The sequence below is a fragment of the Acinonyx jubatus genome, chromosome D3 (genome assembly GCF_027475565.1).
Source record: "Acinonyx jubatus isolate Ajub_Pintada_27869175 chromosome D3, VMU_Ajub_asm_v1.0, whole genome shotgun sequence".
Classification (NCBI taxonomy): Eukaryota; Metazoa; Chordata; class Mammalia; order Carnivora; family Felidae; genus Acinonyx; species Acinonyx jubatus.
The window spans coordinates 71,700,987-71,728,844 of NC_069392.1; the positions used below are offsets into that span (position 1 = coordinate 71,700,987).

The following is a 27,858-nucleotide window of genomic DNA, read 5'->3' on the forward strand; positions in this document are numbered from 1 at the left end:
CATGTTGCTACAAAGGGCCAGATTTCATTCTTTCTCGTTGCCACATAGTATTCCATTGTATATATAAACCACAGTTTTTTTTTTATCCATTCATCAGTTGATGGACATTTAGGCTCTTTCCATAATTTGGCTATTGTTGAGAGTGCTGCTATAAACATTGGGGTACAAGTGCCCCTATGCATCAGTACTCCTGTATCCCTTGGGTCAATTCCTAGCAGTGCTACTGCTGGGTCATAGGGTAGGTCTATTTTTAATTTTTTGAGGAACCTCCACACTGTTTTCCAGAGGGCTGCACCAGTTTGCATTCCCACCAACAGTGCAAGAGGGTTCCTGTTTCTCCACATCCTCTCCAGCATCTATAGTCTCCTGATTTGTTCATTTTGGCCACTCTCACTGGCGTGAGGTGATGTCTGAGTGTGGTTTTGATTTGTATTTCCCTGATGAGGAGCAATGTTGAGCATCTTTTCATGTGCCTCTTGGCCATCCGGATGTCTTCTTTAGAGAAGTGTTATGACTCCTTTTTAGCTCATTTGGAAGTTTAAATCAGCAATCACCTGTTTTTTTTTTTTTTTTAATAGCAAAATATTATTAAAATTATGACTTTTGGCCTCTGTCCTTTTCATTTCCGTTCCCATGCAGCAGAGGCTGCTGGGTATGAACTCCTCCCCATAGTTACCAGAAAACTCCCTGAAACCACCAAACCAATAGGAATCCAGCAAATGAAAAAAGAATCTATCATATGTCAGGCTGAACATGAACTATGTACTACACCAAATAGCCCTGAATGATGGTTCTTGTTCTTCCCATTTTTCAGCTGACAACACCAAGGCTCAGGGAAACTGAGAGGGTTTAACTAATTCTCCTGAAGATACATTTTAAATGGCTAAACTGGGATTCATCCTGGGAAATTTAAAAATAAAAACACACAAACAAAAAAATGAAAAACAAAAACCCAAAACCCAAACTGCTAACACCTAGATCTATCCCCATCCCTGGGAGATTCTGATTTAAGAAGTAGGGCCTGGAGAATCTCCCTAGAGATTCTGATGTGTAGACCATTCTTTGAGAAACACCTACCAACAGGAGTGAGCTTGTGAACATGAATGAGCTCACAGACACAGCTCTGCTTTGGGTTGGTGTTCAGTTCTCTCAACCTGGCCGTTTACTATTTCAGATAAATTGAAAAGAGGACAATAAAATTTAGTCAGTGGGGCTCACAAAAGAGTAGTCTAGTGCAACACAAGGAGCACACTTCTCACGTGGGGAGATATGAGACAGCTCACAGTAGGAGGGTTTGAAATAATGATAAAGAAATGCTCTGAGCCGAAGGCCAGTTGAGGAGTGGACTTAATAGGGTGACCTAGACATGTTAGGATTCCATGTTTTTGCAAATGGATAATCCAGTGTCAGCCCAGACCCCCTGGAAGAGACCTGGGAGAAACTCCTGCCTCTGTTCACAGATGAAAATGCAGCACATAGAACCAGGACTCGTTGTTTTCAGTTTAAGGAGAAAATAGTCCCCGTTGGTCCTGAATAAGTGGTAGGAGATATTTGAGTGTGATTTCTGGGGGATGTAAGATGTCAGAAAAATAAATTACAAACAGTGACCCAAAACGAGTTTTGAGGAAATTCAGAAAGAAGAGCTAAGGGTTTTCTGCCTGTTGTAACAGGATCATAACACTGAAGTGCAGAGCTGAGCCACAAAGAGCCCAGAAAAGGAGTCCAGAGGAGTCTGGAATGCCCAGGAGCAAAGATGCTGTTTTGGTTATTCCTCACCAGTAATGAAACACTGAATTATATTCGTTGTGTGTTTGTGTGTGTACAAAACATATATATATATATATATACATATATATATATATGTATTATAACTGCATTATAAAAGTGTAAATATATATATAAATATTATTTTAGGGTAGTGTATTTTTCGATAACAGTAAAACCTTGGTTTGTGAGCATAATTCATTCTGGAAACATGCTTGTAATCCAAAGCACTTATATATCAAAGTGAATTGCCCCATAAAAAATAATGGAAACCCAGATGATTCATTGCACAACCCAAAAATATTCCTATGAAAATGATTACAATACAGTAGTATAATACAAAATAAAAAGTACAAAATATAAAGAAAAATACACAAATTAACCTGTACTTACCTTTGAAAACCTTCATGGCTAGTGTGAAAGAGACAAGAGAGAGAGGAGGGTTATTGTGTAGGACGACTTTGACTATCACTAACAAATCACTACTATCCATTGGCTCAGTGGAATATTCTTTTGCATGGAGGCCATGGTATACACTCGCACGGATGTTGGCTACAGTACAGTATTGATAAACTCTTTTATCATATACTGCATTTAATGTAACTGGCAATAAGGCAGCAGAGGAAAGGATCTGTATCTGTAGGCAGCCTGACCTAGAGGAAAGCAAAGCATTCCTAAGCTTCCTCTTGTATGGAAAAGCAAAGGACTGTCATAGGTGCTTTGAAGGGACAGAAAATCCACCAGTGTCAGTGTGGGCACCTTCCAACTTTCTGAAAAAGCGCTGATTTCTGCCAACCACCGTGGCCTGAGATGGAGCATCTGAGCATGGGAGGCGACCACCCACAATCCTGTAGCAAGAGAGAGAGAAGAACCATTGACTCAGTTGTGATCATGTGACGTTTGGTGTCCCGTTAGCTACTTGTATTGCAAGACATCGCTCGTTTATCAAGTTAAACTGTATTAGAAATGTTTGCCTGTCTTGTGGGACATTCGCAGAACAAGTTACCCACAATCCGAGGTCTTACTGTATTTCCATATAATCCATTTGTGGTCTTCATGAAACCCTGAGTTCAAGTCCCTGCCAAGTGTTGTGACTGGATTGAATGGGTCTGAACATTAAAAATGTCACTATACAAGAAACATAAAAATTGAAAATGCCTTATTAGTAATCCTTTCATTTCATTTAAAAAAGTACAAAGAGAAAAAGAATTGCAGAGAGGAGGCATTGCTTATCTCCAACAATGTAAACAGAAAACCTGGAAGGGGAATATAAAACACAAAAGCAAATTTCAAAGTTTACCTACAGCAGTGATATAGATTGTACCCTAAACAATCATATTTCCCATTTTAAAAACAGTATATATTTGCAAGTTCTAAAGTGAATGTTACCTATTCCAAGTTACAAAATTTGTGTTCAGCTTATTTAAAACAAAGGCAGGATGACAGATTCTATACATGAGAATTTTTAGCAATACCATAGAATTCTAACACTGCTTTTTGCATATCAGGGATTTTTTTTTTTTTTTTTTTGGCAACAGAGAGCCCCGTGAAACAGGAACATATTAAGGAACTCATCTATGAACTGAATGCAGTTTTGCAAATGCCAAATGCTTACTTAAGGTATTTGATATTTCACAGAGCTGGTGAGAGGACTTGCTTTCTTTCTTTCTGTAGTTTCTTGCATTCTATTCCTGCACTCAGCCAGCTTCTCAGAATTCAAAAGTTGCCAGACCACAGCACCTTTTATTTGTCTTAATTTTCAGAAATGGTCTTCCTGCACTAATAGCTAATGCTATGAAGTATTTTTTAAATAGAAGGCAGATAAAAAAATTCATCTGACAGATCAATCAGAGTAATTACAAAACTGTAGTCAGAAATATTTTATTCCATGAGCCTACCAAAAGAATCGAAATGATGTTTCTTCTTCAATATATGTATAATACATGTGTCCTTTCAAGCCCAGGACCTAGCATAAAGTGGACACTCACTAAATGGTGGTAATTTTTAAAAATCCCTTTTATGATTTATTGGCAGAAAAAAAATCGACTCTTCTAAGAAAACATGCATTTTAAATAAAATGAACAATGAGAATTATATACTCTCCCTTGTTTACCTATGTTATAGAACTGATAGAGATGCAAAGCTAAATTTAGTGCTTACCTTCGGTGATTCTCTTATTGTAATACCTAACACATTTATTTACAGTTATCTGACAGTTTGTAAAAAAAATTAGCTGTCTCCTGTCATGTGTGTTTTAACATTTTGACCAGCTTCAGTTGTGTTTTTGGAAGGAGATGAGAAAAATGAAAAGAAAACCGTCACAAGTTAGAATACTGCAAGACCTCCAACTTCTGAAAACTTTCATGGACATTAGGATACATCTGAACAAAATACACAATATTTATGCCTTAAAAATAAAATCAGCTTAGATGCCAACAACATTTATATATATATTATATATATACATATATATTATGTATATATATATTATATATATATATTATATATATATTTAATTTTCGTGTCGAATATTTAAAATATTTCTGTTAACCTCCTTCCCTTGGCAGTGGTGGGGCCGGGGGCAGGTTTGCGCAGGCGGATGGTGGAGAAAGGGCCAAGCTAACTTAGCTCCACGCCTTGGCCCCAGGGAGGAGGAGCTCCTAAAACACCTGCAACCTTGAAGGTGCTGTCCCAGCTGTCGTGGCCAAATGACAGGCGGCGGGGCTTCCGGGCTCTCCAGAATCCAAGTTGTTCGCAGATCCATTGCCTGTGTTCTCACTGCCCTCCACCAGACTCAGAAATAGAAACTCAGGAAATTCTGCAAGGGTTCGAAGGGCGAGCCCCTGGATGTGCGGCCCAAGAAGGTAGGCGCCCTGCATGCCCGCTGGCCAAGCGCGAGGAGAACTTGAAGGCAGAGAAGCGGACGCGGAAGGAGCGGCCACACCCGCCCCGGGTCAAGGTATGGTTCAGGCACAGTCAAGGCCTGAGCATCGGCATGGCATCGATGAAACAAACAAACTGGAGAGAAAGATAAAATATTTCAAAGATCACAGGAAAATAGTCTGGATGACGCATTTGTGCCCCACGTAAATAAAGCAACAAAAAAAACCCCAAGGTTTTACAAAATTAAGAGCTTTTTAAGAAGATCTCTGAAAGAAGCAAAAATATTAATTAATGCCATATTTTAGCACTTCAAAGGGTCATGCTGTATACATGGCTATATGGACTGAGTCTGACACACCTGCGTTCTCTGATCCTGTTGCTGCCACTTTGCTGAGTGATCTTGGAGTCAACCCCTCTGTGCTTCCTTCCTTATCCGTAAAATTAAAAAAACCCCACAACTATCATTCATAGTTGTAAGGATTTACAATAGTTTATGCAGCTAGCCTAAGACAAAGCCTGATATACTTTAAACATTCCATAATTGGTGGCTGTTGCATTAATAATGAAACCAACAATAGATACAGCCTTGGTTAGCCTAAGAAGCGTGCAGAAAGAACATGAGCCCCCAGAGGACCTCCGATAGACTGAGCTGAGCAAGCAAAGTAATATTGGTGGCAAAGCAAGCAGGTTCTTCTAAGGTGACTCTGGCTGGACTGGTATTCTCCCTGCTTGAGGAAGCTGGGTGTGGAAATGGAGACTTGACGTTATTTTTTACAGCAAGTTATTACATACTGGTTTTTGCTTATATCAAATATCGAAAGTAACTTAACACTTAGAAAATAACATTGTGTTATTTACATAGCTACACTTCACTTTTTTTTGGAAGGGAGAAAAATAATTACTTATAATAATCAGGATAGACATGTTTTTCAGGCTGTAGGGTTGTTTCCTGTAACACCCTGGGATAATTATTTACTTTTGTCCAAAATCCGTCCTTGGTTCATTTCATAAAATTTCTGTTGATTGCCTTAGAGGCGTGCTAAGATTCCAAAAAGCTGAATTTTGCTCCTGACATAGTATGCAATTTGAATCTGGAAATTGTACCTGTTGGAGAATAGACAGTGACTCAGAAGGTGGACTCTAGTCTGACTGTACATGGAAAGATGCTTTCTCATCTGTTAACATTCCTGGTGTCATCATTGTCATTTTTTTTTTTTTTTTTTTTTTGCTTTGGAGGAAGATGATAATATGAGTCTCAAAACGTCAAGGCTGTATATAGATCTACTAAAGTAACAATTTTACTTTGGTCAGCAACATTTTTGCGACTTCTTGCATTGGTAAAAATGAATTAAGCAGAGAGCATCCTGAGTTGAATGTGTATCAATTTTGACCTCTTACTTTTACCTTTGGTGGAAAAATACAAAAACAAACAACTTTACCTATGAGTTGGTCTCCAATTATGAAAACAAAAATAAAGGAACAAAACCTATCATATGTCCTACATAGATTCATACTACCCAGAAGAGCATGCCTTTTATAACAGTGTAGCTATAAAGTCTAGGAACACATCACATTTAACTCTGTCAGTACACCAAATAATGACTGCACTTGACTTGCTGGGGGAGGGGTGCCCTGGAGTGGTTAAGGGACTGGTGGGGTGAGGTCTGCTCAAACTGCTTTGGACTGTGTGGCTGCACGGAGTGGGATGCATGCTTCCCAGATAAGAAGGCCATGGTTATTTCTTCCAGTGTGTAGGCTGAAGGCATAGGTTTATTTAACGAGTACCAAAGGTACAAATCACCTGAGACAGTGCCCTGCAGATGTGTATGTGTATATGTATGCAAGGATTGATGGCAACGCTGGGTTAATGCACTTCATTCATTACTATTTTGTACATTGCAGTGAAATAGGCATTGCTAATGAGGGGATATTCTTTGAATTTCGGTGTATTTCATTGAGCACCAAATATCCAGTATCACCAAATCTGTATATTTGCCTATGTTTGCAAAATGTATAGTTACTCTGTAGCTCCCCAATCCCTGAGTAGCACAGTGACTCAGATGCCCAACTGTCCTCACCCGCCTGGGCCTGAGGAGTTTCTTAGGACATACAGTTTTAAAATTAGGAAGGTTCCTGAAAATAGCCATACAGTGGATCGCCATAACAGTGACATACAAAAATGTGAAAAAGTTGGTCAATATGTGGCTTCTTTAATACCAGTATAGGAAGTGTGAAATCAACCAGATGTTAATTTCTAATGATAATTTACACAACAGAGTAGTAGCCATGTTCTCCACCTGCAGTTGCTCTGGGTCTCAGGAGCATTTTCATCATTATCTCCTGCATGGTGTTTGTAACATATGGCAGTGAACAATAACTACCGACCAGGAATTCACAGACCAGCTCAGCTACCCACACCAAGTCTCAGCATGGAGCCATCCAGAGATTTTGTTCAGAGATGAACAAAATCAGAAGTAATCAATTCTGCAAGGATTTGTAAACCGTTTCCTCAGCCTTAGAGGGACCTTTGTAGGAAATAATAAACTGGATGAGCTGGAAGAAAGGGAGGTATAATCCACTGCAAAGAATCTTCCTGGTTTTGTGACTAGCTCCTGTCCCTTTCATGCAGTTGTGTTAATGAGCTCTGAGAAACAAGGAAAAGATGTAGAACTCTGGTGTCAGGCAGGAAAGGAATCCAGTCTTTACAACTTCTTGGCTCTGTAGTCTTGATCAATTTACTTAACCTTTCTGAACTTCTGTGACCTCATCTCTGAAATGAGATGAAATGATCCTTAGTCTGGATCAGCTTCCTTTGTTCTATACTCTCAGAGCATTATATTCCTTTTCACTAGAGCACAGAGCTTAGTATTGAATGTTTGCTCAGTGTCAATCTCCCTGTGAACTCTGTGAGAGGAGGGACCATCACCCTTTTCACAGTAACTGTATTACCACAGTGGGCACTCAAATGTAGGGTTTATTGTTGTTGTTGTTGTTTTTGAATGGAGGAATGGCAGTTTTTTGTGAGGATTGCAAGAGATAACTTACATATAAGCTTCCTGGGACCTCCTTTTCTTCCTGTCTCCCCAGAAAATCCCACCCAAATACCTAATGTTCCAGTGTTGCTTCCATATCTGTAGAAAAAGTTCTAATGAATAGATATTTTGTAAATATGTGGTGAAACTGAAACCCCAAGATCAGAAGGCATATCTGCATGTTCATCAAATCTGCATATTTGGGCAAAATGCCAATTTCTCTGCACGTATTTTGGGGTAATATACATTCAAACTTAGGTTCCAGCCAAGGAATTGTGACACGGAGAACTGGAGGTTTATTTCCCTGTGACTAGCGGTCTCTCTCTGTGATGAGGATGGACTGACTACCAGCGATTTAGCTGAATCGCAGACATTTTCAGATTATTTGTTTGTGCCAATTTTGAGCCCAGTTATTACATCCTAGACAAGAATTGTGTCTGAGCAGGCAGTGAAAAGTGAGGACTGGTGGGAAGTTTGTTTCATTTTACCCAATCAACTCAGTATTTCAGCTGTATGTGATTTTCTGTCCAAATGCTGTAGTTGATTGCTTCAATTTTTTACTTCCTTCTGCACGTCTAGACACATCATTAGAACTGACAAAGAAGGTAGAGAATTTCAGTGGTGTGCCCATCTCCAGAGCGCTGGGCCTAATGAGAAGGATAATCCCAGGGATTTATTCCTTTCTAAAACAATTCGTATAAAACAGGCTGTACTGTTTATTTGTATAAGGAACTGTTCAGTTCACCAAAAAGTTGATTTGGGGCAGATATGCCAAAAACAGGTCTATCCTGAATGGATAAATGGCCGTGGCCATTTTCTTGCCTCCCCATGGGCTCTGCTTTTCCTGAATACATTGCTCTCACCTATGCTTTCTTAAAGGTGGGAAGTAATGATGAAATTAAAACCATACAAATCAACCAGAAAAACCTTGCAAATATTTTATGCATAAACCTAGTGAGAATACAAAATACAGGTTGTCGCTGACATTAAAACGCCATTTTAGTTTTTACGTGGTTGATTCTAAGGGAAGGGAGATCTTTTGCTCTACCCATTTCGGGTTCTCTAGCTGGGGCCCCGTAGATCAGACTGGCGAAAGAATTAACAAGAGAAAAACAAACAGATGTCTGTTAACATGTGCATCATGCATGTATCACATGGCAGTACTAGATAGAGATGAATAACTCAAAGGTTTGGTTAGCATTTGAGAGGAGTAACCAATTTTTAGAGAAGTGGCGGGACACGAGGGCAAGAACCTTGAGTCTCTAGGGGCAGCAAATTGAGGAAAGGCCAAAATATGGAAACTAATGGAAGATAGGGGCTTGTTGGTAAAGTTTGTTATGTAGGTTTCTCTGGTGCCCTCTCGTGCTGATAGGGCTCTAAAGTCGTCTCAGGTGATGAACTTTTGTCCTTCCTGGTAGAGAAGAAGGAGGGACACCTTTATCCGTTTATGCCTGTTGTAGGCAAATAGGGGGAGAGTAGGGAACTTTTCTCCTATCTGCTTTTCCTCAGGGGCCTTCAGCTCAGAATAATTTGCATGTCAAAGTGCTACATTTTGGAATAGTGTATTTTTCTGCCCCACAATGTCATTGACCTATTCTTTTGCAGCTTTTTTGCATGTGTGTTTTCTTTTTAAACTGTAAGATGAAATTGACAGAATTAAGGGCATATATGATAATCTGTATATAGCACTTGTTGGCATATTCATGGTTCAAATGAAATACGTTTACTTTGTAGAGAACAATTATATGATATGATGTGAAAAGTAACTTCAAATGACTTTTTAAAATAGAAAATCATACCAAGATCACCTTTTTTATTCACTGTATCAATTCATTCTTAGAGTCTAGGACTAAATTTAGAAGTAGTTTGGCAAATAAAATTTCTAGAATAAAAAGCCTGGGAACGTTCAACTCTCCCAAGTCCAACATTTTATGAACTACATGGAAAAACATATTATGGCATATTTGCCAAGTGTTTTCCAAGAGAGTTCATTCTTTCATCCCAAAATGGTTACTGAGTACCTCCTATTTCTCAGGTCCTAGTGCTGAGCTGCCGGATTTAGGAAGTGAGCAAGACCTCGCCCTAGCCCCTGGGGAACTTACCATGAGTCACTCTTATGTGATGTGATGACTGCTTTGATAAAGACAAGTCCAGAGTTGCCCACTAGTCCCCTTAGAGGTAGATTCTTTGTCAAAGTAACTAGTGAGACAAGTTAAGCTATGACCTTTGAGGTTAATCGTGGCAGTGGGCTAAGTGGGATCATGAAGAGTGTGATAGTCAGGATGTAGTTGGGAAGCCACAGCCTTCCTCACCTGAAATCTTCTAAGAGGACACTTTCCTAAGTTCTGGGAGGTACTTAGAGCCATGATGGAGATGAGTTATCATGAAGTGGACTTTCTGAAAAATCAAAACACATTTCTGGGTCCCCTGCCAAGTCTCTTGGTGCTCCTTTATTGCTCTGCCCTATACTTACCCATGACGTTCTCCTGTGCACCAGAATTCCCTTGTATTGCAGCACTTAGAAGATTTATGTGAAAACAAAGTAATGAAAGCTACTTGCATCAGGAGTTGCAACCCCACATGTGCTGTTAAGTGTTTCTGGGGGACAGCTCATCTTCCTTTCGTTCTTCGTCCGTCTTTTTAAGCATGTGGATAGATCACGTGAGAGTTTTTGATGAACTCTGAAGTCCTTATAGCCCTCTTGTCAGATATATTGGTTCAAAAATTTTGAGTTTGTCAAATTTGGGTCATCTAATGAAATCAGGTGATTTTCTTCCTCTAATCTCCTTATTAATTTTTTTGGTAATGTCTCCAAATATGTATATTTAAACTAATTTTGGGGGAGAGAGAAAAACATTAGAGAACTGAAATGTCAGTGAGACTGGAAAGGTTGAAATCTGATGAAGAAAATATCTCTCTTCACAAAAGCTATAGCACTGTTTGAAGAATAATGATTTTTTACTCTCTATCTCCTTCATGAGAAGAAATGTATAAATTTTATAGGAGGAAGAAGATAGGTAAAAGTTCTTGGAGAATAACTTCCTCTAGGATGTTTCAAGACAGAGGAATTGGTCAGTGCAGAAATTTCTGTAATTTCCTTTTTGACTTTTCAAATTAATGTTAATACTCATCTGACTGGGTTGATGTATCAGTGTTCTTGTCCAAAAGTTAGGATGGCTTCTTTTTTTTTAATTGTGTTTTGAAGTTTATTCATCTTGGAGAGAGAGAGAGAGAGAGAGAGAGAGAGAGAGAGAGAGAGAACGAACAGGGGAGAGGCAGAGAGAGAGGGAGACAGAATCCGAAGCAGGCTCCAGGCTCTGAGCTGTCAGCACAGAGCCCGACGCGGGGCTCGAACTTGTGAACCACGAGGTCATGACCTGAGCTGAAGTCGGACACTTAACTGACTGGGGGACCCACGTGCCCCCAGACAGGATGGCTTCTTAGTGGAAATTTATTTTGTGTGTTTTGTGACGTGAAATATGGATCAGCTCCTCTAAGCTTCTGTTTCTTCTTAAGCAAAATGAAGATAATAATAGCTCCTACCTTACAAGTCATGGTGAGGACTAAATAGGACAATGCTTATAAGGCTCTAACTTAACAAACACTCTGGCAGATGGTAAACAATCCACAAATATGAATTATTGTTATAATTACTATTAATAAAGGAGACATTCCTTTCATCGCCAGCAGCAGGACATGCATCTTTAATTTTTTTTCACATTAGGCATGACTTGTGTTTGTTGTCCTCCTTTGGAATATTGACAGACATTTATTTGTGTGTCTGCTGATTAGGGTAAATGGGCATGTTCTGGTGGGAAAAGATACCAACAGGCACTTCTTAAAGACATATGCTGTTGCCCTGGCAAAACTCAGACAATAGCATTGTTGTTTTGGGGAGAGGGTATCTTTATGTGGGCCCCAGGGAACTAGCAGCAGGTGCCCCTCTCCACAGAAACAACGTTCATATTTTTATGTGCAGACCTATTTGGTTTAAAGATGACTGTATGAGAGGTTTTGTTTTCTCTTTTTCTGTTCCTACCCTACCAAATGTTAAGGCGATATTTTATGGTAGTTCAAACATTTTTTTTCCTTCAGATTTTAAAGTTTGAATGTGTACAGTCTCTTATCAAGAGAAGCCAGGCAAGTCAGGCTGCTACTCCTGGCAGTGTCACGTAGATGGGTGTAGGTCAGAGAACAGGGACTTGGGAGCATTTTGAATGTTAGTCATCCACAAGAGGATGGAACCAAAAGGCAAGGACAAAACCATACCTGAAGAAGTCATCAGGATCAAAACTAGTTATGGTAAATTGGTCATCAGTAAGGGGAGGGACGGTGGTAGGGGCAAGTATGGGGGATTTCCCAGAATTCTGTAGCTACAAGAAAAATCATAAAACAGAAATGAAATGAGAGCAGTCAAGACATTGGTCATAAATAGGGATGGGTTGCCGGGAACTTTCTTTCATTAGGTGTTGATTGCATGATGTATATGTGCGTCACTTGGGTCAGAAGCACAGGGTTTAAGGACCTCAACAGTAGATTTAAAGCATGTATTCAATTTTATACCCTTTGAGTAATTAAAGTTATTCAACCTAATCTAGAGATGAAGTCACTGCCTTCTCTCTTTCCTGCTTTTGAAAGTTTGCCAGACAGGATGTGATTTCTTCTTTTCTTTAAAAAGGAAATCCTCTCTTAAATATTCAATTCCATTTATCAGAATAGAAGGAACAGACTGGAAATAGGAAAAAACAAGAAGAAAAGGAGGCATATAAATTAATATTATTTTAAATATGTGCATTATGAAATATGTCATAGAAATGTAAAATCTGTATTGCAAGAATATCACCCAGATAGCTAAGTCGTTAGAATATCTTACATTTATCTGGGGCTAACAGGATAAGACTTATACACCTACTTCTTTAGTCAGGAGAAAGAGCTTAAAAGAATTCAGGACCTTTTAGCATCTGTAGAATTTTGAAATTTAAAAGTGATAAAGATTAAAAAGAGTTTCTTCCCCAATTAGTTTTGACTTTAGTTCAGTAGTCATGAATGGAACACTTGTAGTTTCACATGCTGTAGCATCCTGGGCTTTGTTTTCTGCTCTGGTGCAAAAGAACAAAGATGATGTCATACAAAAATCTCAGCTCTTGTACCATATGCAGTCAAACTGTTGCTAAAGAAACTTGTCAACATGAAGCATGTCTATGTTATGGCTAAGGGTTATTCTTGAGCAGTGTGTTAATACATATTAATTACTGGGTCAAAGATTATGCACATTTAAAAAAGACTTCCAGAAAATTTGTACCAGTTTATATTCACACCAATACCTTCTATGTGTCAGTCCTTACACTCAAGGAAACCCCATTTTAACTCTCTATGCCTTAGGATATAAATCCTTTGTCTGCCTTATGCCTTTGGAACTATTTTTCTAGTGTTTTAACTTCTGTAGCTCTATGACTGGACTGGGTAAATCCTTGTTGTTTACTTAAATTTTATAGTGTACCTCATGGTTTTAAAAGAGATTAAAATTGTCCTCTCACTTTGATCAAAAATAAGAAGGGGGCTATGCTGTTGTTAGTACTTACAAATAGGGCTACTTATTTCTAGATACTCAAGTTCCATCTGGTTGGTTGGGTGGACATTCATTCATTTTATCCAGCACTTATTGAGTGTCCTAGAGGCTTTCTACTTGTTAGATATGTACCCTTAGGTCAAACATGATTCTAATTCAGGAAGCTGATAGTCTAGTAGAGAAGATAGACAAATGTATAATTATAGTTGAATATACAGTGTGGTAAGTGTTATGATATCAGAATGCACAGAATAGTTTGATAACATAGGGTAGGTAGTCTCTACTGAGATATAATACTCAAGGAAAGCACTTGAGTGATTTTGAAAATTGAGTAGGAATTTGGTGGAATGGGCATGGAAGGGCATTCTCTGTAGAAGGAACAGTATGAGTAAAGATACAGAGACATTGAAATATTTGGGAACGATGCAGTGTTTTTGTTTGTCTGGATCAAAGTTGGAGAGTGGTAGAAGGGAAGCTAGAGATGAAGTCGGGGCCAGGAGAAAGTGGGCCTTTTGTGGACTAAATTAAGAATGTTGAATTTTGCCTTGTAAATTTTGGAGGGAAAGAGGGAGAGGAATAGAATTTTAGATTTATTTAGATTTATCTAAAATAGATAAAATTAGATTTATCTAATTTTAGATTTAGAGTAGAATTGCAAAAAGGAGAGTTCTCACATGCCTTTTAACTAGCTTTTCTTGTGTTAACACCTAACCATAGAACATTTATCTAAACTAAGAAATTAAGCTTGGTACAATCCTGTTGGTTAAAGAACAGAACCTTGTATGATTTCACCAGTGTTTCTACTAATGTTCCTTGTCTGTTCCAGAATCCAATCTGGGATTTTCCACTGTCTTCAGTTATTATGTTGCCTTAGTCTGTGATAGTTCCTTAGCCTTTCCTTGTCTCTCATGACCTTGATATTGTGGAGGAATACTGGCCAATTATTTTGTAGAATGTTCCTCAGTTTGAATTTGTCTGTTGTTTTCTCATGATCAGATTGAGCTTACGCATTATGAGGAAGGTCAACTCAGAAAAGATGTTTTCAGTGTATCATATCCGGTTGTACATTTTTTAACTGGTATCTGGTGATGTTAACCTGGATCAGTTGGCTAAAGCAGTGCCTGCCAGGATTCTCTACCATAAACTTAATCTTTTTGCCTTTGTAATTACTATGTATTTTGGCAGCATCAACTAAAAATCTGGAAGAAAAGCTTCTTGGAGATGTGGACACATCTCAGAAATTATATTATTATTATTATTATTATGAGACTGTGCTTTCTGGGCTGGTAGTCTCTATCTCATTAAAGCTCTAAGCTTTCTTGACAAACAGATCAGTAGCAATTCAGACATTATTGCTCGTTGAAGACTAACCCAGCCTCATCTTGTGACAGATATTATGACATAGCCCATGCACTTACTGTACCCAAAGTTGCCTAGATCTTTAATCCCCAGCCCAGTGTCCCCCTCTTTTTTCTCTCTTTCTTCCATGTCTCTTCCCTTCTCTTTGACCCTCACTCAAAACATTTTCTCAAATCTTTTCCACATTAAATAGAGTTATAAACAAAAACCTCTCAAAAACCTCCTTTGACCCTCTGTCTTCCTGGCAACCGCCTTTTTACACCTACTTCCTTCACAGTAAAGCTTTCAAAATTTGTAATATATATTCTACGTCCACTTTCTGTAATTAGCCTAGCCAATGCAATTCTGGCTTTGCTCCACCAAATAATTAACATTCCCTTTTTTAGAGTCATCACAACCTTTCATTTGATACTTTTCAGTAATCATCTTACTTTACTCCCTGTGACATTTGACATCGTTGACTATGTCCTCATTCCTGAAATGCTTTTGTCTTTCTTGGCTACATGGACAATACTCTTCTTTGGGTTTTCTCGTGGACATCTGTCTGTGGACAACTGTCTTTGGACAATTACTGTTTAGAATGTAGCTACTATTGCAATTATCTTGGAATTCAGAGTTTTTTGTGAGGGTAATAGCATCTTGGTGTTTGATTTCATTTGATTTTGAAGAATTCAAAAGCTTTTGTTTTTCACAGATTTATTTTTTTATTCATATACCTTAGAATATTCATATTTTATTTGATAATGTACATTAGAATTTCATAAAATATGCAGTTAAAATTCTTTAAGCTACTTAAGTAATGGTATTGAAAAGTGAACTTGACTTTGTATTATTGAGGTCAGCAGATATGCTTTTCTACCTTTACTTCAGATTAATTGAATCAGCCTAGACTTTATGTTACACCATTTAGGTATGAGAATTACAAGGATATTAGCAACAAAAAGATAACAAAAGCATACATATCATTAATAATTAAGAAATTTTTTGAAGTAATTTTTCAGGTACCTTGTTTAACTTGTTATGAAGGTAAATTAAGTTGGATGCAATGAGTTATGGGGGCTTCATATCTCAGAACACTTCATATTATTATTTTACCAAATATTCTAGTTAATTATCTGAGTTTATCTTAGGTAAAGAAAATCCATGCAAATTGAAGTGCATTAAGTAAAAGAGCCACAGAAAAACACAGCACTCAAGTGAGTGTAAAATTAACATGTGAATCAATATAATTTTCCAAGATTTAAAAATGACTTTAGTGAAATATTAATTAGTGCCCAAGTGGAGAGGGGCAAACACTTCCATGTTTTGAACTACCTGAAATTCAGAAGGAATGAAAATTATTTCAGGTTTAATACAGTTAAATCTTGGCACAGTTCTTTGCCTGGATAAAATGAGAACTATTAATAAACATACAATCAGAGAACAATTATTTCAACCACCCTTGAGTGAGCCGTAGTTATTTTATTTAATAGGAAACTTTTTGTCTCCTTCTTTTTATCTCTTGCTGGAGGAGTGCCAGAAACCATTCAGGAGTGGTCAGTGAAGTAAAATGAAAAATCAACAAAAAGGCATAAAGAAACAGAGAAATAAGGAAACATGTCTGCTCTTCAAAGCACAAATCTATTGGGAAAAACCGTATTTTTCCTTTTGCCAAGCATTTTTTCAGGTTCAAATAAGTAGCAGAATAAAAGTCATGCCTTGGGAAGAAGTGGCACTTGCCTTGGGAAAATTAAAAAATGTTGAGGTCCCATTATGCACTTTCACCCACAGTGCATTGTTTTAATTTAAAAACTTTAAAATTTTATAAAATAAAAATTATACATATTTAAGTATACAGTCTAAGTTTTTCATATACATACACCGATTACTGTAGCCAAACTAATTAACATATCCATCTCCTCAACTTAGTTACCATTTTTTTTCTGTGTGATGAGAGTGCCTAAGATACATTCTCTTAGTAAGTTTCCAGTGTACAATATATTATTATTAATTATAGTCACCATGCTGTACGTTAGATCTCTAGAACTTATTCATCCTACATAACTGCACCTTTGTACCCTTTGACAAACATCTCTCCATTTCCCCTATCTCCCTCCTCCTGGTAACCACCATTCTACTCTCTGCTTCGGTGAATTTGACTTTTTTAGTTTCTACGTATAAGTGAGATCGTACAGTATATATATATTTTTTTCTGTGTCTGGCTTATTTCACTTAGCATAATATCCTCAAAGTTCATCCATGTTGTCACGAATGTCATGATTTTCTTTTTTATTATGGCTGAATAGTATTCCATTACATTTTCTTTATTCATTCATCCATTGGTGGACACCTAGGTTGTTTCTATATCTTGGCTGTGGTGAATTACGCTGCAATGAACATGAGAGTACAGATATCTCTTTGGGGTGCTGACTTCCTTTCTAGTGTTTACTACAACTGTTATTAAACATTTGTGTGTGTGTGTTTTTTGCTAAGCTCTATGCTCCTTGAGAAAAAAGACCAAATCTCTCTGTTCCTTTACCTAGTGTCAGCATTGTGGCTGACACCTACTAGGGAACAGCAGACAGTCATTGCATGAATGAATGATGCAAATGCAATGAAAAACTGAACCCACAGGGAAAATTAGAAGAGGGTGTTTGATTATTTTAGTCATTAAGGAAAGACTAACCAAAGATTTTGTGGAGATAAATGAAGACCACCCACATGAAAACTAAGAGGGGCTTTTCATTCAGAACTCACTATGGCAAGGATGTCAGCCACCATCACTAGCTTGGCAGAGACTCAGAGGATGCAGATTAGTGGGAAAGCTTCAGAGTAGAAAACAGGAAATGCTTCAGAGGCTGTTGTCGTGGGGCAGCTGGAGGCGGGCCAGCAAGACACAGGTCATCTTATGTAGTTGGTTTGGGGCGCATATCTGTCTTTCTTTCATTGTTCCTAAGTTGGAAGAGGGGCCAAAAAATTAGGAAAGCTTTAGTCACTGACCAACACCTGACCGTTCTAGGCCAATTGTGGTTTGGCTCCCCTGGCTGGTTGCTGTTGGAGTTTGTGGGTCAGAGTTCTGTTGTCACGTATGGTCTGGTTATGGTCCATTTGCGTATTCAGTCTTTCAATGTAGTGTACCTCAGGTATGTAACAGTTTGAGAGCCTCATTTTATTCTTTGCCTAAATTTTATCTCCAGTACCAGATATATGGTGGATGCTTAAATATTTGTGGCCTGGTGAGGAATAGGAGTAGAGGACTGAAGTCCTACCTTTGCTGCACCCCAAGACTGCTATCCAGTGCAATAGCCACCAGCCACACAGAGCTGTTGAGCACCTGAAATGTAGTGAGACTGATGCATGGTAAAATATATACCAAACATCCAGGACTTCCTATGAATGAAAGAATATAAACTATCTCATCAACAATTTAAAAAATAGTTACTAAATGTTCAAATGATAATATTTTGAATACATTAGGTTAAACGAATAAATAAATTTCACTGTGTCTTTTTACCTTTTTTAATGGGGCGCCTGGGTGGCTCAGTTGGTTAAGCGTCCGACTTCAGCTCAGGTCATGATCTCACGGTCCGTGGGTTTGAGCCCCGCGTCGGGCTCTGTGCTGACGGCTCAGAGCCTGGAGCCTGTTTCAGATTCTGTGTCTTCCTCTTTCTCTGACCCTCCCCTGTTCATGCTCTCTCTGTCTCAAAAATAAATAAATGTTTAAAAAAATATGTGGTTACTAGAAAACCTAAGATTACTGTGGCTTGGATTATATTTCTACTGGCTACTGCTGACCTAAAGTAACCTTTTTTTATGTATAAGTTTCCTCTTCAGTAAAACAAGGAAACTAATTTCTATAGCATGTTCCTTTTCCATTGCCTCAGTGTAAAGGTATTTGAAAAGGCTGGAGAAAAATTGTGTATTAATGTATTCATTCATCAAAATGTTTACATAGTTGTGTTTACTATGTCCCAGACGATGAGCTAGGGGCTGCTCACTCTTGATCTTTGACAGTTTGGGGAGAGAGAAGCTTAAATGGCGATTTGTTTGGTAAGTATATAAAACTACTTAAACTCAAGAAAATTTCATGGGAAAATGCTCCTGCAGCCTAATTCTCACAATTATGTATTGATAATGTTATAAACCACTTCTCTAAAAACTGTAAAACCAACACCAAGAATATCTTAAAGTTCACTTCAGGAAGATCTTTGTTTACACATTTCCATGAACCAGTTCTCTGTTTCCCCCCCCCCCCCCCCCCCGCCACTTGCAAGCTATATGACCTTGATAAACCCCTGAACCCTGTGGGAATCATAATCTCCTCCCCCATAAATTGGGTTTGCTTCATGAGATAGCTCTGAGGCTCAAACTAGATAATATGTGTGAAAAACCAATATAAATATGAAGGCTAATTATGTTTATTATTAGAAACAATTATGGCCATTAGGTTAAAATGAGGGTATTGGGAAAAGAGTACTTTGGGGACCCATGAAATAATTTTTAGCTTGTATAGATTCTAATGCAACTGGAAGAAGCCAAATAAAGAAGTATAATATGCAAAGCATAATATAGGATATTAAGATCTAACCTTTCACATGCTTCTAAATCATTTTTTAAAAATGCCCTTAGGATTGAAGTATATTAGTGGATGATAGACGGCTCTTGGGAAGAAGCCCATTTTTTATTAAAGGTATGGTCCAAGGTCTTATTCTTTGTAGGAGTCAAAATGAAAAAAAAGGAAAATCAATGCTGCTTGCTAATTCTGATGGCGTTTTGATACATTTTGGTTATCTCTCTTCACCTAGCCATATAAATACAATAAAATCCTTGGCTATAACACCGGATTACAAAAGGGTAGATATAAATGACTCGTCCAGAGCTATGTAAAGGGAGTACCCTCCGTCTAGATCTCTATGGTCCAATATGGTACCCCCAGCTATGTAAGGCTACTGAATACTTGATAGGTGGCTTGTCTGAATTGTGATGTGTAGTAAGTGTGAAATACCATATTTTGAAGATATAGTATGAAAAAGAATGCAAAATATTTCAATAGTAACTTTTATACTGACTACATGTTGAAATAGTATTGTTGGATATGTTGAATTAAGTAAAATCTATCAAAATGAATTTTTCTTTCCTTTCTTTTTTTTTGAATGTGGCTTCTGGAACATGCAAAGTTAGACATATGCGTCACTTTTATGGTTCACGTTATGTATCTAGTGGAGAGCACACCCCAAGACCCTCCCTAGTGTGATTTAAAAGCTCAAGTCCTCATCCAGATGGATTTTGGAATCCGTTTCCTCTCTGCATAATCATTCCTCCTATCCCTTTCTTCCAGAAGGCATTAACTAAGCTGCTGTAGCAGAGATCTAGGTAAATTACCTGGAAAACAAGGCCCCAGACATTCTTTCTTCCTGTTTCTCTAGGTGTTCTAACTCTTTCGTTTTTCTTCCCTGGTTGAAGAAGAGATCAACTTTGGTCACAAATGACTTGGATAGAGTTTCTGTAAAAATTCCTTCGGTTAAAAAATAGTTGAAAACCATAAGATGATTACTCTTTGCCAGTCAATAGCTTTCAGTTTAGCTGAGGTGATCATCAGCTCATAAGTGCAATAAACACAATTTATAAGGGACTAATTTTCTCTTCCACCAGATATTCCACTTAAATACCTTTGTGGTCACAAATCTACCACTAAGAAGGAAGTTTCATGACATAAAGAGATTAAAGGCCTTTTTATTTCCCTGTGTGCTCTCTCCACCCCTTTGCTGGGAAAAAGCAATAAAAGTCAGAGAAAAGCAGTGATTTAGGAGATCGTGTTCAAGAAGTAAGAAAGATATTCAAGATTCTTTAGAATTCCTGAAAGTAAAATTTTCAGTTTACAGGATTTTGTGCACATAATGTGCCAGGAATGGTTGTAGGCACTGATAACACAGACAAAAATTCTTTTCTTCATTCAACTTATATTCTAATGTGAAGAGAGATAGGCAATAAAGTGTTAAAGTATGATTTTCAAGAGGGCCATATATAAATGGACATCTGTCAAAGATTGTATTCAACTCATTAATAAGGGAACAACTTAGATGTTAAAAAAAACTTTAAAAATCATTTGATAAGTTAGGTATATAGCCAATGTTAGGACAGTGTTGTATCTGGATTAGATACAAACCTGGTTAATGACCAATGGGGGCGTAAACTGTAAACTTTGGTTTTATGTGTTCCACTAGACATCTACTGGATGTTATTTGCATCTTTACCAGGCAAAAAAATCTTCAACTTGACCTCTGCTTCTACAAAATTTTAAAATAACCTATACAGTAGACAAGTATGTATCAGTGCCACATTAAAAGACTATCCCAAAATCTTTTGGCTATTTCCAAGTTTTGGATAATTTTCTGAGACAAGTAGCTGAGGAAAATACATAGTGTTTTGGATAGTGGTAATTGCTTCAGGGAAAAATAAAGCAGATAAGCAGATCAGGGGGCAAGTATATATATGTATTTGTGTGTTGTGCTTTAAATCAGGAGGTCAGAGAAGAAAGACCTCTTTGAGAAATTGACCTTTGAATAAAGATCTGAAGGAAGAGAGAAAGTAATAAGTATATATGCTGGAAAAAGATGCCAAATAGATGGAATTCAGTGAAGGCAACATCCCTGAGACGGGAATGTGATTGGCATGATCTCGGAGCATCAAGGAGGCCAATGTGGATGGAGTTGAGTGAGTGTGTGTAAAAAGGTGGGGGAGCTGATATCAGAGAATTTATAGTAGGGGTGGACCAGATCCCACAGAGCCTTGTTAAGTACATTGTTTAAAATGGTCCCTGAGTGCGTGCTGAAGTCCTACCTAATGTTCCTAAGCTCAAGAGAGCTGTGATGTGCCTTATAGGGAAAACGTGTGTTAGATAAGCTTTGTTTAGGCATGAATTACAGTGCGGTTGGCCATCGGTTCAATGTTAATAAATCAACAATATATATGACATAAGATGTCTTTAAACAGAAACACACATAAAACAAGGTTGTGTATTGGTCATTTGATGAAAATGTTGCAACCAGAGACTGATAGAAACCTAATCCTTGATTTCTTTGAGGAGCAATGTTTCAGTATCGGCTAATTGAATGTTTGCAGTTACTTTATAGAATATAACTACTGCAAATGACAACAATTGACTGTGCGCTGTTTTTATACCTCCAGGGCCTAAAGCCTGTAAATCTCAGTGTATGTTTATTTAGCGGAATAGTCAGTAGCTACTAGATATTTGCCAAGCCCTAGGGATGTAGGAGGAGGGAATAACAGGGAAGAACGCTGTTAGGCGGCAGCCTGGGGGTCTGTCTGTTGGCGAGGGCAGTCACGGTGTGTGGGGAAGGCCCTGTGCAACCAGCCAGGTGAGTCCTTCCCACTGTGACAAAGAGACAATGCTGAACCGTGAACCTGTGGTGGTAAGGCAGAAATGATGCTAGCTGGGCTCCGCCATTTTTAAATGGGTTACTTAGAGAAAATCATTTTCCCTGTTTTCTGTCTCAACTGTCTTAGGTGCAAAAGGAGGAAACGTGGCTGGGCCGCTGTTCAAGACCCAGTGAACTTGAAATGAGAAGAGAGGGAGCTGCCACTTCCTGGAATGCAACAGATACCGAAACTGCACATCATATTCTTTCCGTGGTGCCCAGCTGCAGAAGTCCAAGTACCCACAGGTGATTCAGCATACGAATTCTGCCTCCCACCGAATGCCACCCTGTTTGGATGGTCTCACTGACAGTCCTGCAGAACGTGTGTTCTGATCGTAGCCTTTGGCACAGGAAGGCCTGCTTCTGCAGCCCTCTCGGCAGGATCTGCATGGTGCTTTCAGTCACACACAGCTTGAAGTTTGTAGTTTAGGTCAAATGAAATATTTTCAAAGCTCGGTATGTATTCCCCAAACAGCAATAAATCACTCAGAAAGTTATGTGCTCATTTGCACATGGCTTCAAATTACTGATTTAGCCAGCTGAGGGCACGCATTATGGTTTTTCAGCATATGATTTTTTTATTTCTGGTGTTCTGATCATCCAGTAATTAGTGGATACAGATGAAATTACAAGCTGCTGCCATTGCCTCAAATGGTCAGGTTTTCAGGATGCCAACTCCCAGCTCCTCTGGAGTTGACATAAATATTATGGAAGCAAAAAATTATAGTCATTTGCAGGGAAATCATGTGTTTAATTGCCAAGCGAAGCAGAGAAAAAATAGCAGAAGCACGCATCATGTATCAGTTAATGTGAGCGCATTATTGCATGTTGCAAAGGGGTCTAAGAGGACTTTTCAATAGCAAAATGAAAACAAAACTATTCTAAAAAATGCCATCTGTGAAGCCTCCAGATATATCTGACTGGCTCATTTCCTTTCAAAAATAGTCCCTGCATTCCAAAAGCTGTTAATAATGAATGGAAATAACCACGGAGTAAAAATGGACCATGGCTGATGGAGCGGGACTTCATGTAAGGAGTTGCTGTGGAAATAAACATGGGGAGGAATATTCTGCAGACACCTTTTGTGCAGATATTTCAATGTTTGCTGTAGGTGGCACTTTAACACAGCATAAGACTCCTCAGATCTTACACACAGGTAGATTATTTAACAATTAATATCAAACTCAGAATTTTATTTTCAAAAATTTACTTCTAAATAAATATTATTTACTAAAACATTTACTGATTCCCCCCCTCGTATTTCCCCCTTTTATATTTGGTGGACTTATCATTATGGGAAAGATAATTGATAACCATGTAAAGTTTTATAGGAGGCTAAAAATTAACTTGGAAATACTATTATTATATTTCTGTATTGGATAGACAACCAATGACCACAGAGAACTTAATCTAATAATATGTAATGTGTTGTATTCCTCTTTTTAAAAAATTACTAAATCCAGGAGCACCTGGGTGGCTCAGTCGGTTAAGCATCCGTCTCGCAGTTGTGAGATTGAGCCCCATGTTAGGCTCTGAGCTAGGCATGGAGCCTGCTTAGGATTCTCTCTCTCTCTCTCTCTCTCTCTCTCTCTCTCTCTCCCCCTCCCTCCCTCCCTCCCTCCCTCTCTCCCCCTCTCTCCCTCTCCCCCCCTCCTTCTCTGTCTTCCCTCCCTCTGCCCCTTCCCTGCTTGCTTGTGTGCTCTCTCTCTCTAAAAAAAATTACTAAATTGAATACTTCATCTATTCTAAAAGGAAAGATAAAGCTCTTATAGGTTCTATCTCTGCTGAGTGATCAGCATAGTATAGTGGGCAAGGTCACAGACTCTGGAGTCAGATTTTCTGGTTTTGATTTCTGTTCTGCCATTTACACTTGTCCAAGTTCACATGTTGATAATACTTATATATACACCCTAGTGTCTTCATCTATAAAATAGAGACAACACCAGTACCCACCTTGTAGGTGTTGGGAATTACATGCACGGAGCCCTTAGTCTGTTCCCTGACATATATGAAGTGCTCAAGAAATGTAAGTTTTCACTATTATTTAAATAGCAGCTGCAAATACTAGTACATAGCCAGAGGCTAAGAGATGCTATTTTTTGTTGTATAATGATTTTTCGGTAAGGTGATAATAAGAGCTGCTATATTCTGAGATTCTACTACTGTTTCTGAGTCCCTTATTTTATCTTATATAAGCACCACAAGAAACATAGGATAGGACGTAGGTATTTTCATCCCATTTTATAGATGAGGAAATTAACGTTATTAAGGCTATCAATCATTCATGCCTTTTGAAGTTAGAGAGGGAGGGAGCCAAACCATAAGAGACTCTTAATAACTGGGAGTAAACTGAGGGTTGATGGGGGGTGGCAGGGAGGGGAAAGTGGGTGATGGGCATTGAGGAGGGCACCTGTTGGGATGAGCACTGGGCGTTGTATGGAAACCAATTTGACAATAAATTTCATATTAAAAAAATCATGCCTTTTGAAACAAAGTAAGAGCTAGTGTTTATTGAGTGATGGCTATGTGCCAGGCACTGTTCAAGCAGTTTAAATTATACTCTTTCTCTGTCAGTCCTCACAGTAATTTAGGAGGTAAGTATCAATATCTTAATATCAGTATTTGCATGTGAAGGAACATAGGCTCAGGGAGATTGAGGCACTTGTACAAAAACACACAACTAAAAAGTGGCAGAAGTAGGATTTTATTCCATCAGTTTGACTTCAGAATCCTTGTTCTCAATTAATATGCTGAAAGAAAAAACAAAGGATTCACAGCCATGTAAAAAAGAGTTGGTTACAATAAAAAAATAAGATAAATAAATGACAGAAAAGTGGGCAAAGTATGTAAACAGACGATTTACACCGGAAGAAATAACAAATGGCCAATATCCATATGATACTGCTAGTGCCAGTTTCTCTAAAAAAGACACACACATTTAAATTATAGTGAGATATGTTTTTTCACCTACCAGATTTGCAAAATGTGAAAAGATTAATATCATTGTTGACACAAACTCAATAGAGGTCAGTTTGGTAGAACCCATTAAAAATGGGACTGCACATACCCTTCAATCTAGCAATTCAACTTAATAGAAATCTACTCTAAAGAAATAGTCACACAAATATATATGGATATTTGTACAAAGATGCTCATTGTATCATTATTAGTAACAGTGAAGAATCCAAAACAACCAAAGTACAACAGTGAATGCCTTCATAAATTATCATTTTTCCATACTGTTGAATACTATGTATCCACTCAAATACAGGAATGAAATAGATCTAGATGAAATGTTGTACTATAAAGAAGTCTGCAGCATTCCATGCATAGTAAAAACCATGTTGCATTGTGTTATATATTTAGTATAATTAAAATTTGGGAGGGAAAATCAATTCATTTACCTTCTATATATTTATGTTCCTAGAAAAAAATCCTGGAATAAAATACATAAAATATTAACATAGTTATGTATGAGGAGTATTCATGAAAATTTATGATGAGAGAAAGATTTTAATTTTACTTTAATGCTTTGGTATTATTTAAATACATGATAGTGTGCATGCCCCATTATAACGTAGATAGTGAAGTAAAAGTATGATGTAAAAATAAAGTAAAAACTAAAAAGGGAAGTAAGAACTATACCAAATGTAGATAGCTTGAAATGGCAGAACTGTAATTCAAACCAAGTCCTGTGTGACTCTGGAGTTGGTGTTCTCCACTTACATCATTATTCAGGATAACACGGAGCATTACTGAACACCACTACTGCTTTTCTGTATATTATATATCGTTATACATAATTTGTTTTCCTAGAGACTCATGTATTACAGCTTGTCAAGAAGGAGATAAAACTTTGTTTTCCACCATATTTTCAATTCTAGATTCATATGAGATTTTGACCATGCAGTGGAGTGGGACAGGGTAACTCTTTTAAGTGAGGGCTGAAACAATTCTCCTTCTTTCTGATGTGCACTCAGGTAATGACAAGTTTATTGATCTTTAGTGAGTACTTACCTATACTTTGCCTCGATTTATGAATTAGATAATTGAGGTAATAATTCTCACTGTGACTTCCTCACAAAGATAGAACTAAAAATGGAAGCGGCAGCCAAGACTTAAAGGTGAAGCAAAATGGATGTTATGGGGTGAATTCTGTCCTCCCTCAATATGTATGTTGAAGTCAGTACCTCAGAATATGATCTTATTTGGAACTAGGGTTGTTGCAGGTGCAATTTGTTAAGATAAAGTCATACTGGTATAGGGTGAGCCTCTCTAATCCATTATGACTGATGCCCTTCTACAAAGGGGATATTTGCATGCGCGCGTGCACACACCAGCAAGTGGAGATGGAAGCCGAGACTAGGTGATGCCAACCTAAGGAAAACCAAGGATTGCCAGCACACAACTGGAAGCTAGGAGAGGGGCATGGAACAGTTTTTTCCTCACATCACTAAGAAGGAACAAGCCCTGCCAACACGTTGATCTCAAACTCCCAGCCTCAAGAACTATAAGACAACACATTTCTCTTGTTTCAGCCACTCAGTTTGTAGTACTTTGTCATGGCAGTCCTGCAGAAAGGTACATTGGGTTTCAAAGTAAGTTGTGGGAAAGGCGCCCGGGTGGCTGAGTGGGTTGAGCGTCGACTCTTGATTTCAGCTCCGGACGTGATCCCAGGATTGTGGGATGGAGCCCTGTGTTTGGCTCCACACTAAGCGTGGAGCCTGCTTAAGAGTCTCTCCCTCTCTCTCTCTGCCCCTCTCTTCTGTCACACGCTCTCTCTCTCACTCTCTCTCTCTCTCTCTCTCTCTCTAAATATGAAACACAAACAAACAAGAAACAAAGTAAGTTGTGAGAGAAATCAAGCAGAGTGGAGATTCGTTTACTGGATCAAGTGGGTGGTATAGGTTGAGATGTCCCAGAAATGTGGGCGGCGGAATGTAGGCAGAGCCCATGCTGATTGTCACAGAGGGAAGGTGTCAGGTTCCATTACGTGCCAGCTCAAGAAGCGTGAAGCCATTCTGTAGCAGTGCCAGTCAAGAATTCTTTGCCCTCCTTGCGTTGCCTTCTCCCAGAGGGGTGGAAAAAGAGAGAAACAGCTGACCCCATTCTACCTCCACGCTGCTGCCCTCCTCTTCAGCCAACCTTGTCTGGGGGTGAGAAAAGGATTTAACTTTGCATCACATTCAGAGTTTGTATCACAAATATCCTGATTTCTGAATTGCAACGGTATTTGGCAAGTGAACGCAATTCTGGGACAGCTTATTAATTACTTAAAAGTAATAAAAAAAAAAGTCTTTAAGACTGCTTGAACTGTCACAAAGGGACAGAGAAAGGACTATGTTCCTTCCAAGAAATGTCAAAAGGCAGAGGGAAACAAAATGAGGTTATGATACGATTATATCCCACAAGTTGTGCTTATTCAAATACTAATTATCTCAATATACAGATACTTTGAAATGGATATCCTTTGGGGGTGCCTGGGTGGCTCAGTGGGTTGAGCGGCCGACTTCGACTCAGGTCATGATCTCACGGATCACGGGTTCGAGCCCGCATTGGGCTCTGTGCTGGCAGCTCGGAGCTCGGAGCCTGGAGCCTGCTTCCGATTCTGTGTCTCCTTCTCTCTCTGCCTCTCCCCTGCTTGCTCTCTGTCTCTGTCTCAAAAATAATAAACATTAAAAAAAATGAATATCCTTTAGTAATTTTAGATATTAGGATGAATTATTATTAATGTGATTAGAGTTCTAATTCAAGTCCAAAAAATTGTTAATTGCTTGCTCTTTGTTCAGCTTCTTTTAGAATTTTCCATGAATAATATAAATATTTTGGGGGT

The 27,858-nt window shown here is 38.4% G+C and overlaps 1 protein-coding gene across 1 annotated transcript in view; it reads left to right on the forward strand.

Moving 5' to 3' along the window:
* The window catches only part of LOC113602172 (uncharacterized), an 82,139-nt gene that overhangs the window by 25,095 nt on the left and 29,186 nt on the right, over positions 1-27,858 (forward strand). The window contains exons 2-4 of the mRNA XM_053205651.1: positions 22,114-22,271; positions 23,986-24,051; positions 25,910-26,005. The gene's annotated coding sequence lies outside the window, so the exon portion shown is untranslated. The remainder of the gene's footprint in view (positions 1-22,113; positions 22,272-23,985; positions 24,052-25,909; positions 26,006-27,858) is intronic.